The sequence below is a fragment of the Musca domestica genome, unplaced genomic scaffold (assembly GCF_030504385.1).
Source record: "Musca domestica strain aabys unplaced genomic scaffold, Musca_domestica.polishedcontigs.V.1.1 14, whole genome shotgun sequence".
Taxonomy (NCBI): domain Eukaryota; kingdom Metazoa; phylum Arthropoda; class Insecta; order Diptera; family Muscidae; genus Musca; species Musca domestica.
The window spans coordinates 10708979-10725990 of record NW_026712192.1 but is presented as its reverse complement, the minus strand read 5'-3'; the positions used below and the strand labels follow the sequence as shown (position 1 = coordinate 10725990).

The 17012-nt window shown below is 34.1% G+C and overlaps 1 protein-coding gene across 18 annotated transcripts in view; it reads left to right on the top strand.

The window, feature by feature from the left end:
- LOC101899720 (small conductance calcium-activated potassium channel protein) overlaps positions 1–17012 on the top strand; it is a 725164-nt gene that overhangs the window by 426990 nt on the left and 281162 nt on the right. The window contains exon 1 of one of the 18 annotated variants that reach the window (XM_020039368.2): positions 12212–12478. The exons of the other annotated variants lie outside the window; for them this stretch is intronic. The gene's annotated coding sequence lies outside the window, so the exon portion shown is untranslated. Of the gene's footprint in view, positions 1–12211; positions 12479–17012 lie in introns of those variants that run through there. 18 annotated transcript variants of the gene reach the window in all.

Here is a 17012-nt window from a genome sequence, read left to right as displayed (position 1 = left end):
GGAATTTTCTTAAAATGTACACAAGGAGTTCTCTGTGGGTACTTTAATCTCCCAAAGAGAATTGTCCATATAGGTCTACGTTTTAGCATATCACCCATATAACGCTTCCCAGAGGTATTTGGTATTTCCAGGATTTTCGAGACATTATTCCCAGGAATTGCGTCAAATTTCGTATTTGCAGTTCGTCTTCGAATAGCCCCCATACAACGATACTTCCCGATATTCGGTATATGAATGATTTTAGCGACATTATTCACCGGAATTATTTTGAATCACGTACTTATGATTCGTAATTTGTACTAAAACCTATGGCGGAAAATTGCATGTCCTCGACTGTGTATAGCCCAGATATAACAGTTTGGTATTTTTGGTATTGGTATTTTTCGACGGATTCTTTTTTTTTTTTTTTTTTTTGAAAATTTTCAGTGATTGAGGGTATAAAAAGTTTGCAGTTTGCGTACCATTTAAATAAATGGATTCACTTGTTTTGGACTTCCCACAGATAAGTTCAAAAATGTAAAAAAGTCATATCTCATGTGAAATGAATCGAGTACCAAATAAGTTATAAACCTAATATTCGATAATATTTATATAAAACTTGGTTCAAGAATGATCCTGGAAAATAAAGGCCCACCAGTACCAGTACTAATTTCCAAAAGTTACCAATTATATGGACAAGGACGCTATTTAATAGGAGTAATATTCAAAATATGCCAGATAGGCTTCATGATTCAGAGAATTCCTTTCATGTATATGAGCCGCTTCTCTAGAACATTGCCCAGCTGAAACTTCTATTACCAAGTAATGAATACGTTTCCTATTAAATTTTTGAATGCCATAACTACAGGATGAGATAAAAAAAAAACTGCAACAAAGTCAAACGCCACAATTTTTATATTTTTTTTTTTTAATTTTATTGAATGAAAGCTAAAAATGTCGAAAATATCAACAAATTTTATAATAAATTTAGATTTGTTCAAATTGGTCACTTTTGGCACGAATTATGTCTTGAAACGGGCAATGAAACCGTCACACGCTGCCCGAATGTTGCTCTGCGGTATTTTGGCCCATTCCCGGCGAAGCGCTTGCTTAAGGTGAACGACACTTTGGTATTTTTTAGTGCCAACCTTGCTTTCCAAAATACTCCGGACCCAATAGTCCAATGGATTGGTATCCTGAGATTTTGGTGGCCATTGTGCCCAGGAAATGAAGCGAGAAACCTCATTTTGTAACCATTCTTGAGTGGTGGGTGCTGATTGCGATGATGCTGAGTCCTGTTGGAATGTTTAAGGTCTCCGGCCAAAATGTTTGCATGCCCAAGGCTTTAATACACCCTCCAGAATATTTTCGCGACAATACGAGCGGAGAGCGACTATCGGCTGTTATGGCGGCCCACACCATCACCATGGCCGGCGCTTGAGTTCTGGTGGCCAACCGAAGGTGCACATTTTTAGCTGGCCTCTTTGGCAATTAAACACGATCATTGTGTTTGTTTCAAACTGCTGGACAATGAATGTTTTCTCATCGGAGAAAATATGAAAAATTCTCACCAAAATGCTATTGTACGCTTGTAAACCATATAACGAGCTGTCACTGGAATAACATTAACAGCTGTCGGACGAGTGGTTTAGAAATGACAGCAGTCTGAAGTTGGTTGCAGTTTGTTTCATCTCGCCCTGTAGTACATGTTTCCAAAACCACCTTCATATCTTAATTCCAGATACCAACAGAGACCTCAATATCCGTACCATTTAGTATTTTTCGCACATGTATAGGACTCATTTCCCAACCACCGCCAAATCTCAAAAACAGCTTTCATCAGTAATCTAAGTATCAAATTTCAGAATTGTATCTCTATTCCTTCACCCTATACCAAATATTGTACCTTTCAGTACTTTTCGTACAATTATGGTAAAAAATTCTGAAACCACCTCCAGGCTGTACCTGAACAGCGACTTAAATACCAAATTTCAGATTTCAAGCACTATCTGCTCATACAATACCAAATTGTACCAAATATAGTACAATTTAGTACTTTTCGTGCACTTGTAGTACACATTTCCAAAAGCACCTCTTTATCACAAACCAGCTATCAACAAGGACCAAAATATTAAATTTCAAAATTACAGCTTTTTCCATTGAATCTAAGCCAAACTTTTTCAAATTTAGTATCCTTTAGTACAGTTTCCAAACTGATCTTCATATCTTAATTAGTACACATTTCCAAAACCACCTCCATATAATAAACTTACTTTCCAACCTTGATTCCCATGTTAAATTTCATGTCTTTAGATCTATCCCTTCACATAATACCAAACTGGTACCTTTTTTGAAGTTTAGTACCATTTTAGAGCTTTTCGTAACCTTAGAGTTTGGATTTCCAAAAGCCCTTTGGTACATCTCTCCTACACTCATTATAATTTTTAAAAACTCTCTCAATACTATAAAATATAAAATAATGTTTTAATTCAATATTCTGAAACGTTTTGCATCTCATTATTTGTCAGTGTTGTTCTCTCTTTCTCTTTCTCTCACTTTGCTTCTCAGCACTAAAATGTATTGCAAATCTTCGTTAACAGAATATTAATAATGCAAACACATAACTAAATATTCTCATATAAATTTACATAAAAGGATGACAGAAATTAGAACCCCTTTTGCCATGGCTCTTAAACCAGGTTCAAATTTAAAGTGAAAATCAGTTCTTAGAACTTTTTCCACACAAAGCACACACACACCCACACACACGGTTGGCAAACATTAATATGTTCGTTCAATTTACAATGATGTCCTTTGGATGCCTTGCATGCATGCATCCATGCATGCACTTTTGAAGCTGTCTGTCAGTCAGTAACATGGACGACATGTTTGTGGTTTCCGTTCTACGGCACTATCGAAGTAAAGAGAGTTAAGTTTTGCCGTTCGTTGACATGAGAGTGGGTTTGGTGTTGTAGGATTTTGAGAAACTAATACAAACATGGGGAGGACATAATGTGTTTACTGGGGTTGAGAGAAATTTAGTGGGAGTATCTTTATTTTCTCTTGAGTGTATATAGTTCAATAATATATGGACGGATTTCATATCTGATTTTAAACAGTTTTTTTTCACTGAGTACATTTTCAATATTTTCTGCCAGAAGATTTTCTACCCTCCGAAGAATCCAAAGTACAAATTAAACGGCAATTGTTTGTATATTATGTTAAGAGCCTCGAAATAACTGAAATCAGGGAGTAACTTTCTACTGGGGCTTTAACGAAACGTGGGTCTGTATTTTTAACTTTTCGGAGAGTTCCGCGTATTATTAACTCAAAGTACCGAAATTGGCGAAATAAAATGGATGCAATAACTAAGAGATAAAAGCACAAACCCAAAAGGTTTTCAGTTCTAAGGCCAAACTTGTTTAAGGTTCCTTCTTAAAGCCTAACCCAAACACAAAGACACCGCAATATTTTGAGTTACATTTCCCAATCGAACTTTGACAGTTGAAATAGAGCTCTAGATTGCTTCAGCAATCACCGGTTTGGTTGACTTTTTTCTTTCATATTGCGTGTGTGAGTGCCTTCTCCTCCAGGGATTAGAAATCTATGTGGAAAGATCGGAATTTTAATGCTCTTAACTGCCTTCTTTTTATACCACCTGCTTTACGACTAAAGAGAGTTTAGCTTTATGTGTAAAGGAGTTATTTATTTTTATACCCTCCACGATGTCCTTCCGTCTATCCGTCCATCCGTCTGTCCGTCCATCCGTCAGTGGAAATCCCTCTGGCTTCCGAAGGAATTGAAGTAGATTGATAAAATTTTACTCAAACGTATACCATGTCTGCAGGACTTTAGGTATTGAAAATGGGTCATGTAGGTCCACGTCTTGGTATAGCCCCCATATAACCGTACCCCCCGATATTCGGTATTTTCTTGATTTTAGCGACAATATTATTCGGAATTCTTTCAAATTTAGTATTTGATATTTGTAAAGGATCGACAGGAGATTGTCTGTGCAGGTCTACGTCTTCGTATAACCCCCATATAACGGTACCTCCCGATATTCGGTATTTTGATAATTTTAGAGACATTATTCATCGGAATTGTTTCAAATTTGGTATTTAAAATTCGTAATGAATACTACAGCCCAAGACAGAAAATTGTCTGTGCTGGTCCACGTCTTCGTATAGCCCCCATATAACGGTACCTCCCGATATTCGGTATTTTGATGATTTTAGCTAAATTATTCACCGATTTTTTTTTATAAGTTTCGCATTTGAATATTATGGCTTATGACAAAAGTTACCTATGCAGGTCCATGTCGTCGTATAGACCCTAATATAACAGCTACATTCGGTATTTTTAAGATTTTAACAGAATTGTTAACAGATTTTATTGTTTTTGAGAATTTCCAAATGCGTTCCAAATGGTGGAGGGTATTCAAAGTTCGGCCCGGCCAACCTTACATCTTTTTTACTTGTTTATTTTATAGAATATAAGTTCAATATTTATAGTATTCAGGGTGAGATAAAAAAAACCCGCAACAAAGTCAAACGCCATAATTTTTATACCCTCCACCATACTATGGAGGGTGTATTAATTTTGTCATTCCGTTTGTAACTCCTCGAAATACTCATGTCAGACCCAACAAAGTAAATATATTCTTGATCAGCGTAAAATTCTAAGATGATTAAGCCATGTCCGTCTGTCTGTATGTCTGTCTGTCCGTCCGTCTGTCTGTTGAAATCACGCTATCTTTCGAACAAATTGAGATAGAAGGCTAAAATATATTTTTTATTTTGCCAGTAGGCAGGTTAAGTTCGTAAATGGCCCATGTAGGTCCAAGTTATCATATAGCCCCTATATAACGGTACCTCCCGATATTCGGTATTTTAATGATTTTAGCTACATTATTCACCGGAATTGTTTCAAATTTGGCATTTGAAGTTCGTAATGGATACTACAGCCTGAGACAGAAAATTATCTCTGCAGGTCCACGTCTTCGTGTATCCCCAATTAACGGTACCCCCTATATTCGGTATTTTGATGATTTTAACTACATTTTAAACAGATTTTTCTTCAAGTTTCGCATTTGAATATTATTATGGCTTATGACAAAAGTTACCTATGCAGGTCCATGTCGTCGTACAGACCCTAATATAACAGCTACATTCGGTATTTTTAAGATTTTAACAGAATTGTTAACAGATTTTATTGTTTTTGAGAATTTACAAATTCGTTCCAAATGGTGGAGGGTATTCAAAGTTCGGTAGTATACAGGGTGAGATAAAAACCCGCAACAAAGTCAAAAGCCATTAATTTTTACATTTTATATTAAATTTCATTGAATGAATGCAAAAAATGTCGGAAATAGCATCAAATTCTAGAATGTTTCGATTTGTTCGAATTGGTCACCTTTGGAACGAATTATGGCCTTCAAACGGCCAATGAAAACGTCACACGCTGCCCGAATGTTGCTCTGCGTTATTTTGGCCCATTCCGCTTACTTCAGCGCTTGCTTCAGATGACCGACATATTGTTTTTTTCACGAATAACTTTTTTTCTGGAAAACAATATCACAAATCACCTTGTATTTTACTTACACGTGACTTCAGATTTCTAACTCCACTTTCATAATCTTCTGACTTTTTCCCTTAACTATGGAAAAATTGAATTTTGTCGAGAAAAAAATTCCCCAAAATTAAAACATCTCCTCGTTACACCCCAATATATCTCCCATCTTCCTAGGACATGCCATCCTATTGTTATAATATTATTTTTCATACAGAACACGTAGCAAAGTTGTTCGACGAAAATCGCAGAATTCACAAAGTACTTATACTTTTCCCAATTATGAAAAACTACTCGACAAACTAACGCGCATTTCCACCATTTCACAATGAACTTTCTTCCACAGTGAGAAACACATCGACACATTGATGGGCGAAACGGGGGGTGGAGTATTTGGTTCGTGGCGTCCTTCAAAGTATGCTGCGCAGCATGAAAGCAAACGTGAAACAATGCAGGGAACAGCTACAACAACAACAACAAAATAAAAAGAGTAAAAACACATTTTCCACTAACGACTATTTGAAATGAATAAATAAACGTGAGCGAGCATACCAAAATAGTAGTCATTTCTTGCAACCGAGAATTGTGGTTTGGCAGGAAAAAAAGGTGGAAGTATCCAAAAAAAAACACAAAACGAAATTCTGAACACAAACACACATTCCAATGCGCACAAATAAGCAACAGTAAATAGAGAAACCACAAATAATAACAACAACAACGGCAAAAAAAATCTAACATTTTTGCCAAACTATTAATGAAATTGAGGTTTGTTTCACCGGCCCCATTGTATGTTGATGTGAAAGTATTTATATTTTTCGGCCCACTTGAAAAACTAATAGCCAATAACAAAAAAAGCTGTGGCAAACGGCATCATACAAATTGAGTTGTTCATAATTGAAGTGGCATTAAAGTGAGCAATTCCAAAAAAAACACTTATTTTTGCGGATATGTTTCCTGCCATTAGGCCAAGTGTAAAGTATTTATTGACACTTCAGTATAATATTCAAATTAGAGACCCAATCAATGTGCCAATAGATTTTTGAGGGAATATTTTTTGAAAATAAAATATTAAGTAGATTTTTGAAAATAGTGCTTCCACCGACTACCAGTAATTGGAATTTGAAAGAATTGTTTTTTTTTTTTCATACAAATGTACATGTTTTCGAAGAGTTGAACAGGAATCGTCCTTGAAACGAAACAAACGAAATATGCAAATTTTCAATCAACATTTTTTTTTGGTTTTAGGTACATATTGTCTTTGGCAATATCACAGATAATACGAGGATTTATTATACCCTCCACTTTGGAAAGGAGGGTATATAAAGTTTGTAATTCCGTTTGTAACATCCCTAAATATTCGTCGTAGACCCCATAAAGTATATATATTCATAGTCAGCATAAAATTCTAAGTCGATTTTACGATGTCCGTCTGACTGTCTGTTGAAATCACGATACAGCCCACATTATTATATCGGTCAACGTTCTAGTCCCCATATAACAGTACCTCCCGATAATCGGCATTTTGATGATATTCGCCACATTTTTTCACGGATTTGTCTAAAAATTGGTATTTGTAGCTCGTAAGGCGGAGCATTTTATTTATATGTCTCCGTTTTGGTATAGGCCCCATATAACGGCACCTTCCGATATTCAGTATTTTGATGATTTTTGCCACATTTTTTTACAGATTTGTCTGAAAATTGGTTTTTGGAGGGTAAAGTGGGTTCTAGCTCGTGTGGCGAAATAATGTATGTATAGGCCAACGTTTTGGTGTAGCCCCCATATAATGATACCTTCGATATTTGGTATTTTGATGGTTTTGCAACATTTTTTTCACGCGTTTGTCTAAAAATTGGTATTTGTAGGTCGTAATCGTAAGTCGGAGCATTTTATTTATAGGTCCCCGGTTTGGTATAGCCCCCATATAACGGTACCTCCCGATATTCCATACTTTGAGGATTTTTGCCATATTTTTCCACGGATTTTTCTAAAATTTGGTATTTATTTTTCATAATGGATTCTAGCCCGGTGGCAGAACATTAAATATTTAGTTCCACGTTTCCTATAGCGTACATATAACGATACCCACCGATATTCGGTTTTTTGATAATCCAAGATTTGATAGATGACAACCGAAGAAGTATAAAATTGTCTATAGAGGTTCCTGTTGTGGTATAGCCCCATATAACGGCCTGACTCACTTTATTGTTTTTAACATTATCCAAACGGTCTTACTGGTATATGAAGTTTAAAGTGAATCACGTTTGAATTCAGGTTTTTATATAAAAATGTTTCCTTTACCCTAAGGTGGAGGGCATTAATATTTCGGCCCAGCCGAACTTAATGTTTTTTACTTGTTTTATTTTAACACTCAAGCGAGTGAAAAGCAGGGTGTTTATGGTCCTTTTTTTAAAATTTGGTTAAAAACTCATACCCAAACGCCAGGAATTCATCTTGTCATATAAATGGTGTTTTTCTAAGGGTGTTTAAATCTGCAAAATTTAAATAAAACCCACATCAAATTGTGAAATAAGCAATTATGTTTTCGGTAGATAATTTCTTGTCTTACATTGTCATACATTTAAATATAATCTCGGTGACCATATGTCACCACGACTATTTTGCCCAAAGGACATTCTGAAGGTTCCATATTCGTCCAACTTTTCAAGCATTTGAGGGTGTATTTCACCAATGACATGTTGAATATATTTTTACGATTTGGAAGCTTTATTCTGTAGTTAACCTAATCATGATGATTTGCCAAAAAATACTGAGTGGAAACGTCACTTTCAACTGTCAAAACAGCCGTCAGACAAAATATTTAATCTATTATCTTGAAATTTTGAACGAGAGACAGTATAGTTGCCTAGGGCTGGGTTTTTGGAAATTCGTACTAAAAGTGTATCCAAAAATTTTATAACTGGATTTGAGATATTGGGTTAGGAAACGTTTACGGAAAGTACTAAATTTGGTATTGGGTGAAGCGATGGAGGTGGAATCCCGAAATTCGATATTGAGGTCTCTGTTGGGATTGAGATATTGAAGTGGTTTTGGAAATGTGTACTATTATTGTACGAAAAGTACTAAAAGGTAAAATATCTGGTATTAGGTGAAGGGATGGAGATAAAATTCTGAAATTCGATACTCGGATTTCTGATGGTATCTGTATTTGAGATTTGGCGGTTTTTCGAAAATTTTTACTACAAGTGTAAGAAAAGTACTAAATGGTACTAACTTTGATATTGGGTGGAAGTAAAGGTCTGGAATCTTGAAATTTGATATTAAGGCCTCTGTTAGTATCTGGAATTGAGATATGGAGGTGGTTTTGGAAATGTGTACTATTATTGAAGGAAAAGTACTAATTAGTACTATAGACATAAAGTTCTAATATTTTTGCGGAGATTTGGAAAAGATTTCTAAAAGTGAACGAGAAGTACAAAATTATACTATATTTCGTACAATTTGATTTTGGGTGAAAGGATAGAGCTGGTATCCCGAAATTGTGTATAGATGTCACTGTTGGTATCTGGTATTGAGCTATGGAAGTGGTTGGAAAATGTACCACAAAATTTGTTATTAGGTGATGGTTATGGATAGATCTGAAATCCAAAAACTTGATATCTGGGTTTGAGATATGGAGTTGAGTTTGGAAACGAGAATGGAAAGCACTAAATTTTGTATTGGGTGAAGCGATAAAAATGGAATCTCGAAATTTGATATTGAGGTCTCTGTTGGCATCTGGGATTGAGATATCCAGGTGGTTTTGGAAATATGTACTATAATTGAACGAAAAGTACTGAATGGTACTATATTTGGTACAATTTTGGTTGGAAAGGTAAAGCTGGAATCCCGAAATTTAATATTGAGTTCAAAATTGGTGTCTTTGGTTAAGATATGGAGGTGGCTTTGGAAATGTGTACTATAACTGTTCGAGAAGTACTAATTGGTACTAAGTTGAATATTGGGTGAAGGAATAGAGCTGAAATACCGAAATTTAAGATTGAGTCCACCGTTGGTGTCTGTGGTAAAGATATGAAGGAAAGATTTTGGAATGGTATTGGGTGGAGAGATAGAGATACAATTTAGATTACTGATGGTCTCTATGTTTGGAAATACGTCTTATATATTTTTTGGATAGTACAAAGTGATACTAAAATATAGAAAAATTCTAAACAGCACCATTTTTGTACCCTCTTGGTGTCTAGGATGATGAGATGTCGATTGTTTTTGTTAAGCCTACCAAATGTTACTAAATTTGGTGTTGTGTGAAGAAGTAGAGCTGAAATCCCAAATTTTGATATTGAGATCTTTGTAGGTATCTGGAATTGAGTTGGAATGGGTTTTGGAAATATGTACTACAATTGTACGAAAAGTACTAAATGCTACAAAATTTGGTATTAAGTGAAAGAAGAGAGCTAAATTCCTGAAATTTTGATATTTCGGTTCTAGGGTTTACATCTGGAGACTTTGAAATAGTTTTGGACAGAAAAATTGGATGTGGGTCAATTGTGCAACGGTTTTACTTGTATCTTCCTCGCTTAACTTTAATGAAATATCTTGAAGACTTTTTGGGGTTGAAGGTAAACATTTTCCTATTATTCTGTCCGAAAATAGAAAAAAACTTAAATAAAACCTTGAAAGCCTAAAAATTTAGTACGATATATGACGTTCTGATAAAAATATAGGTCAAACTGAAGAAATTGTTTATTTTGAGTACTAAGAAGGTCTATCACAACTCTTGGAAAGAATCGGAAATTTTAGGGTGGACCTTTCGGGAACGGAATAGCTGGCACTTGCTAGTGATGCAGACCTGTTTTCGTTCGTTACTTCAGGTTTTCAATGGAGTATGTTGTTTTTTTGCAACATTTTTATACCCTACACCACAAGGTGGTCAGGGTATTATGTCTATGTGCATTTGTTTGTAACAGGCAAAAGGAAACGAGATAGACCCATAGTTCCTTTTGATGATCTGCATAGAATCACATTCTGAGTCGATTTATGCATGTCCGTCTGTCCATGTATTTTTGTAAACAAAATACAGTTCGCATTTATCGCCCTATCCAGATGAAATTTTGCACAAATCATTTGTTTGGCCCAAGGACGAACCCTATTGAAATTGGAGATAATCGGTCAAAATTTAGATATGGCTCCCATATATATCTTCGTCCGATTTGCCTTTTATTGAGCACCAAACGTGTAATATCAGCCCGAATAGTATAGACTTTTGCACATACAACCAAATTAGGTTTGAAAATAAGTATGCCAAATTTTATCGAAATCGGTTCAGATATAGCTATAGCTCCCATATATATTGTTCATCCGATTTGTTATTTTTGTCCTCCGCAGCCGTAATATGCACTCTGTAACAACAATATTTGGGGAAATTTATCAAATACAGCTCAGAAATACATTTGCTAAATTTTATCGAGATCGGTTCAGATTTGGATATAGCTCCCATATATAACTTCGTCCGATTTACCTTGGATTGTGCACCAAACGTCTAATATTTGTCCAAATTGGATGAAATTTGGCACTTACGACCGAATTGCGTCTAGAAGCTAGTATGTCAAATTTGGTGAAGATCTGTTCAGATATAGCTATAGCTCCCATATATACTGTTCATCCGATTTGTCATATTTGTTACCCACAGCCGTAATATGCACTCCGTAACAATGATATTCAGGGAAATATATCAAATACATTTCAGAAATATCTTTGCCAAATTTTATCGCGATCGGTTCCGATTTGGATATAGCTCCCATATATATTTTTATCGGATTTCAAATTAATTGTGCACCGAATGGGTAATACAAGTCGGAATTGAATGATTGAATTCTCCCATAAAAACTTTTAATTGTTATGCGCAGCTCTACTAAATTAGCAAAGTGGTGTAGGGTATCATAAAGTCGGTACCGCCTGACTTTAAGACTTTATTTCAATATTGCCACTATGGAAATTTTGAACTATTTTGGTGTAGTTTAAGCCGAATGTTTCAACTTAGGAAATAAAGCTACCGTTCTGTAATTATTTGTGTCATTTTATGAAAAATATATATTCGACCTCAGTAAATTTAATAATAAAATGCATATTACAAAACTATATTCCAACGAGATTTTGTATTCCCTATGTATGTGTGTGTGAATTTGCTACAACTACCTTGGTTATTATTCTTATGCCCTGCCACAATGAAGTTCTTCAAATACAACTGTCTTATTCACAAATATTTTTCTGTTACGAAAAAAAAAAACAAAAATAAATTGATCCTTGTACCTTTAGTCACAGTCAATCACCAGGCAAAGGAATAACAATATAATACAATCAAAACATTTGTTGTCTGTTACATCAGAAACAACAACAACAAAAAACCATAATCGAAAAGTCAAGCTGAAAAATACAACAAAAAAATTGAATAAGAAGAAAAAAAATAGCAAATAAAAATTGTAATTGGAAGCCGAACAACATGCAACTATACTAAATCCAAATGAAAAAATAATAATAAAAAAACAACAACAATCAATAAGCCACAGCAAAGCAGTATAACAGCAACAACAACTACTACTACTACTACAATTGACTACAAAAGCAAAAAAAAAAAACAAATTTGTTACTAGCATTAGTCGAAACTCGAACCGTTTTTTAAATAAGTTTGAGTTTTTGAAGGCTTAACAACAAATTGTAGAGCAATTGGAAAAAGAAAACTCCTGCACCCCGCCCATTTGTCCTGTCGACAAAGACGAAGCGTATAAAACCAAGCAGCTGCACCCTAACCGACAGCTTTGTCAGAATTGACAAACAAAAGTTAATTTTCATTTTATTCGAAGTTAACAACAACGGCAACAAAATTAAATTAAAGACGTCATGCCACAATTTTAACCATCAACTAAAGCAAATCTACAAAATAGGATTCCATCAAAGTCCATGTTTTCAGGTAAATGCATAATAATGAAAGGGGAGGAGAAGGGGAAATAGTTTTGTTGTATCTTTATATGTATTTGTAGAGCACGTTATATAAAAGACATTAAATTAAATGAATACATTTTAAAAACGTATTATATTTTTTGACTTTTATAGATATTTTTAATAAAGAAAAATGAAAAATAAAAGAAGAAATCGATGCTAGGAAAATGTTTAAGAAGATTTCTAAAATAGAAATATATTTTAGAGATCGTGTCCATCTAAGAGCTTCTTACAGAACTTCTACACTATTGGACAGTTATAGGGTGGTACTGTTATGTGTTTTGCAATGTGATTAGGACCAACCTTCAAATACCAAATTTCTAACAATTCCGATGAAATGAAGGGGCTATGCGAAAAAGTTGGCCAATATAGCCCATCTTGATCGAACGTGAGCTATGTTCTGAGCCAAAACTCATGTGTATCAATTTTTAGCACTCTATCTTAATTTCTTCGGAAAATAAAGTGACCACAACAGGCGGTGGTGAATTAACAGACCTATCGATGGACACGAATTAACACATCCAGTGACTAAATACCTTTCAAAAGTCTTCTTGTAGTTAGATACCCAATTATGGGAATTCTGTGGAAAGAAGAAAAACTTGAATTCCATATTACTTTTATGGATATAAGACTTGTACAGGTATCAATGGACAGAACGACTTTGAAGAGTCTTTTATGGAAAACAACTACCCATTTCATAGAAACTCATTGACAGGTACTCTATGTATAGAAGACTTCTCAAGAGTAAATCAAGGATGGGAGACTTTTACATGTATACCACAATATCTCTTAAGAGACTTCAAAGAATATCAAAATTATACAATTGTTCTTCAGATTGGCCTTCCTTTGAATAAAAGTGCAGAAACCCTTTATGAGGCCTTTAATTGGTCTGCCATGAATAGGATACTTCTTTCAAGTTTTTATTAACAAAAGTAATTTTACTAGTATTCTAGGGATAAACGTATTCTTCAGGCCTTCTTTGGATAGAATCACGTTATCTGGAATCCTATGCCTTGAACACTTTTTATATATTTATTTATATATCCTTTGAAAAAATATTAAAAAATTCCGCGCATGCTGCTCCTTTGAAAAAATATTAAAAAAATCCACGCCTGCTGCTCCTTTTAAAAATAACTTTAAAAAAATACACGCCTGCGTTGGTCCTTTGAAAAAATATTTTTTTAAAAAATACACGCCTGCGTTGGTCCTTTGAAAAAATATTTTTTAAAAAATCCACGCCTGAGTTTGTGTTTTGAAAAAATATCCTAAAAAATCCACGCCTTCTGCTCCTTTTAAAAATAATTTTAAAAAATCCAAGCCTGAGTTGGTTCTTTAAAAAAATATTTTTTTAAAAAATTCGCGCCTAACTTGGTCCATTGAAAATTTTTTTTTTTAAAAAAATCCGCGCCTGACTTGGTCCTTTGAAAAATTTTTTTTTAAGAAATCCACGCCTCTTCGGGTCTTTTGAAAAATATTCTTAAAAAATCCACGACTCTGTTCGTCCTTTGAAAAAATATTTTTTAAAAAATTCACGCCTCTATTGGTCCTTTGAAAACATATTTTTTTTAAAAATCCACCAAAAAATTCTTTGAAGAAATATTTTTTTAAAATTCCACCCCTGTTGATCCTTTGAAAAAATATTTTGCAACAACAAAAAAAAATATTTTTTTAACAAATCCACCAAAAAATTCTTTGAAGAAATATTTTTTAAAAATTCCACCACTGTTGATCCTTTGAAAAAATATTTTTTAAAAAATTCACGCCTCTGTTGGTTCTTTGAAAAAATATTTTTTTTAAAAATTCCACCCCTGTTGTTCCTTTGAAAAAATATTTTTTAAAAATTCCACCCCTGTTGTTCCTTTGAAAAAATATTTTTTAAAAAATCCACGCCTCTGTTGGTCCTTTGAAAAAATATTTTTTAAAAAATCCACGCCTTTGTTGGTCCTTTGAAAAAAATATTTTTTTTAAAAAATCCACGCCTCCGTTCAGTTTTTTTTTTTTTAGTTTGCACAATGATTTCTTTTCCTATGATATCCTTCCTACACCAGCTTCAATGCTGACCTATAGTTATGGCTGTAGATTATCAGTAGCTCGTATAGGTCTATCAGAAACAATTCATTCATCGTTGGTGGCTGGTCAATAGCTCGTCTATAGCTATGGAATATATCATTTGTAGCTAAGAGACAGCTCTTCAATGTTTCTACGAAAGATTGTCGACAGCAGCAACTCATCGATAGCTTATCGAAATCGTGTTGTCAGCTTATCGATACATTATTGATTCTTTTTCGATGGTTATTATCGATTGGTTCTCAATATCACACCGATAGGTTATTTATAGCTCGTCAGTAGTTTTTCGATGGCTCGTCGATAGGTTATATAGTTTTTCGATAGTTTGTGGATAAATCAGCGATGACATATTGAAAATTCTTCGATAAACGTCGAACTTTCTACTTACTCTTAATAATTTTCGGTTGATCATTAACACTTTGTCGATAGTTCTCTAAAAGCTTTTTAATATCTCGAATCTGTCTATCAATAGCATAACGATAGCACATCGATGGTTGAATGGAAGTGGTTACAGATATATAGCAACAAGCAATTAATCGATAATACATTACGGTAGTCTCTCGGGCCATTGATAGCTCGCCGATAAGTTATTCGTGGTTCATAGAATGATAGCTCGTTGAAAGGTCATCAATACCTCATCGATAGTTCACCGAAGTATCAACTCAGACTTATCGATAACTCATCTGAACCTTATCAATATCTTATCGAATGGTCATCGATATTTCATGACAGATTATCGATAGGTATTTAACTCCTAGGTACCACTTCAATATGTGTTCGCTACTTTTGATATCCTGTCGAATACCTCATCGATAGCTAATCTCTAAAAAAACCTCATCGATTACTTATTTGTATATCCTCAATAGTTTGTAGATAGCTCTATAACTTATAGATAATTCTTCAACATAACTTTTGATCGTCGATAAATGGTAGACAAAATATCAATGACGTTTTGATAACTCAACAATAGCACGTCGATAACCTAACCTTATCGACAGCTCGTATGTAGTTCATAATCAATTCCTTGATAACTTATTATTAGTCCTTCCAAAACTATTAGGAACCCTATCACTACTTCGTTGATAATTCATTGATAGCTTATAGATATATCTGGTCGATAGCTCATCGTTCATCGAAAACTCACCCATAGCTCGCGATCCCCTAGCGAGAAATCCTTGATATTTCAGCTATACCTAGTCTTTGGGTTTATAGAATACCACAAACACACACTTCATACATTGAACACACCATTGGCTCGCGCCAATGGGAGAATCCTAGTATGCGACTCTTTGACCGACACTGATACCACCGAATTGAGTGAGATAGGTTATGTAAATAAAACGCCTTTGCATGACCTCTGATGACATGCAAGTGTAAAAAGGTATTCCTGTGATTCATTTTTCTAATTGGTGGTTCTTTAACAATGGAATGTCAATCAACAGATATTACACATACATATATAATCGTTTTATATATGTGTTCTATATATACAGTAAAATCTTTAGCATGCTTCATATGAAACAATCCATAACTTCTGGACATCCGGCTAACCTCCCTCAAACTCTTATCATCAAATGTTGCTTATTTATTTAAGGTTCCACTGTAGTTTACAAATTCATACACGTACTAATATTTGTATTTATCCATTTATTGTTTTAATTATTTCTACTTGCAATGCCATGCTAAATACCGACGTTTTTATGGCTTATAATGAAAAGCACAACAACAACAACGATAACAGAAAATACAAAACTTTATGATAATTTTTATTTATGACTTAATAAATAGTAAATAAAAATTAATAAACATTCATTGGGTTTTCAGTTTAGCTGTGAAATTCCTATTCTAAATATTTCAAATGAATTTAAATGGCCATTTAATTTGAAAGAAATTTGTGACATTTTATAACAGATGTTATGAAAATGTATTAACTTTGATTGTATTGTTTGCTAAACAATTTAAATAATTTTTCGGGGAAATTTAGTTGTAAAGGAATTTTAAAAGCAATGTTAGTTACTTTTCAATGGAAAAGGTATGGTTTATATACATGGCAACCTCTAGGCGAATAGGAAGAAATAATCTTAGGTGTGCGAATTAAAAAGAAAGATGTTGTGAAGGTTTTTCAGGTTTGTCTTAAAAAATCCAAAAACTCTATCCTGAATTCTCAAGTTTTGTAAAAAATCCAAAATTTATACTCCTCAAATCTTAAAAATGTTCTAAAATACACTTTTCTTGCGTAAGGTCCTCGGATTGTTTAATAATTGGATCATTGCTCGTGTAGTCTTAAATACAGTTTTCAAAAATATCCCCATTTTTTTCATGGAATTCTTAAAAAAACATTCTCTATCAAAGGATTGAAATAGATCGCAGTCTTCGACCAGGAAAACTTCAACATAACTAAAAACAAAAAACAATTTTTGGTCAGGGGGTCCGAAAAC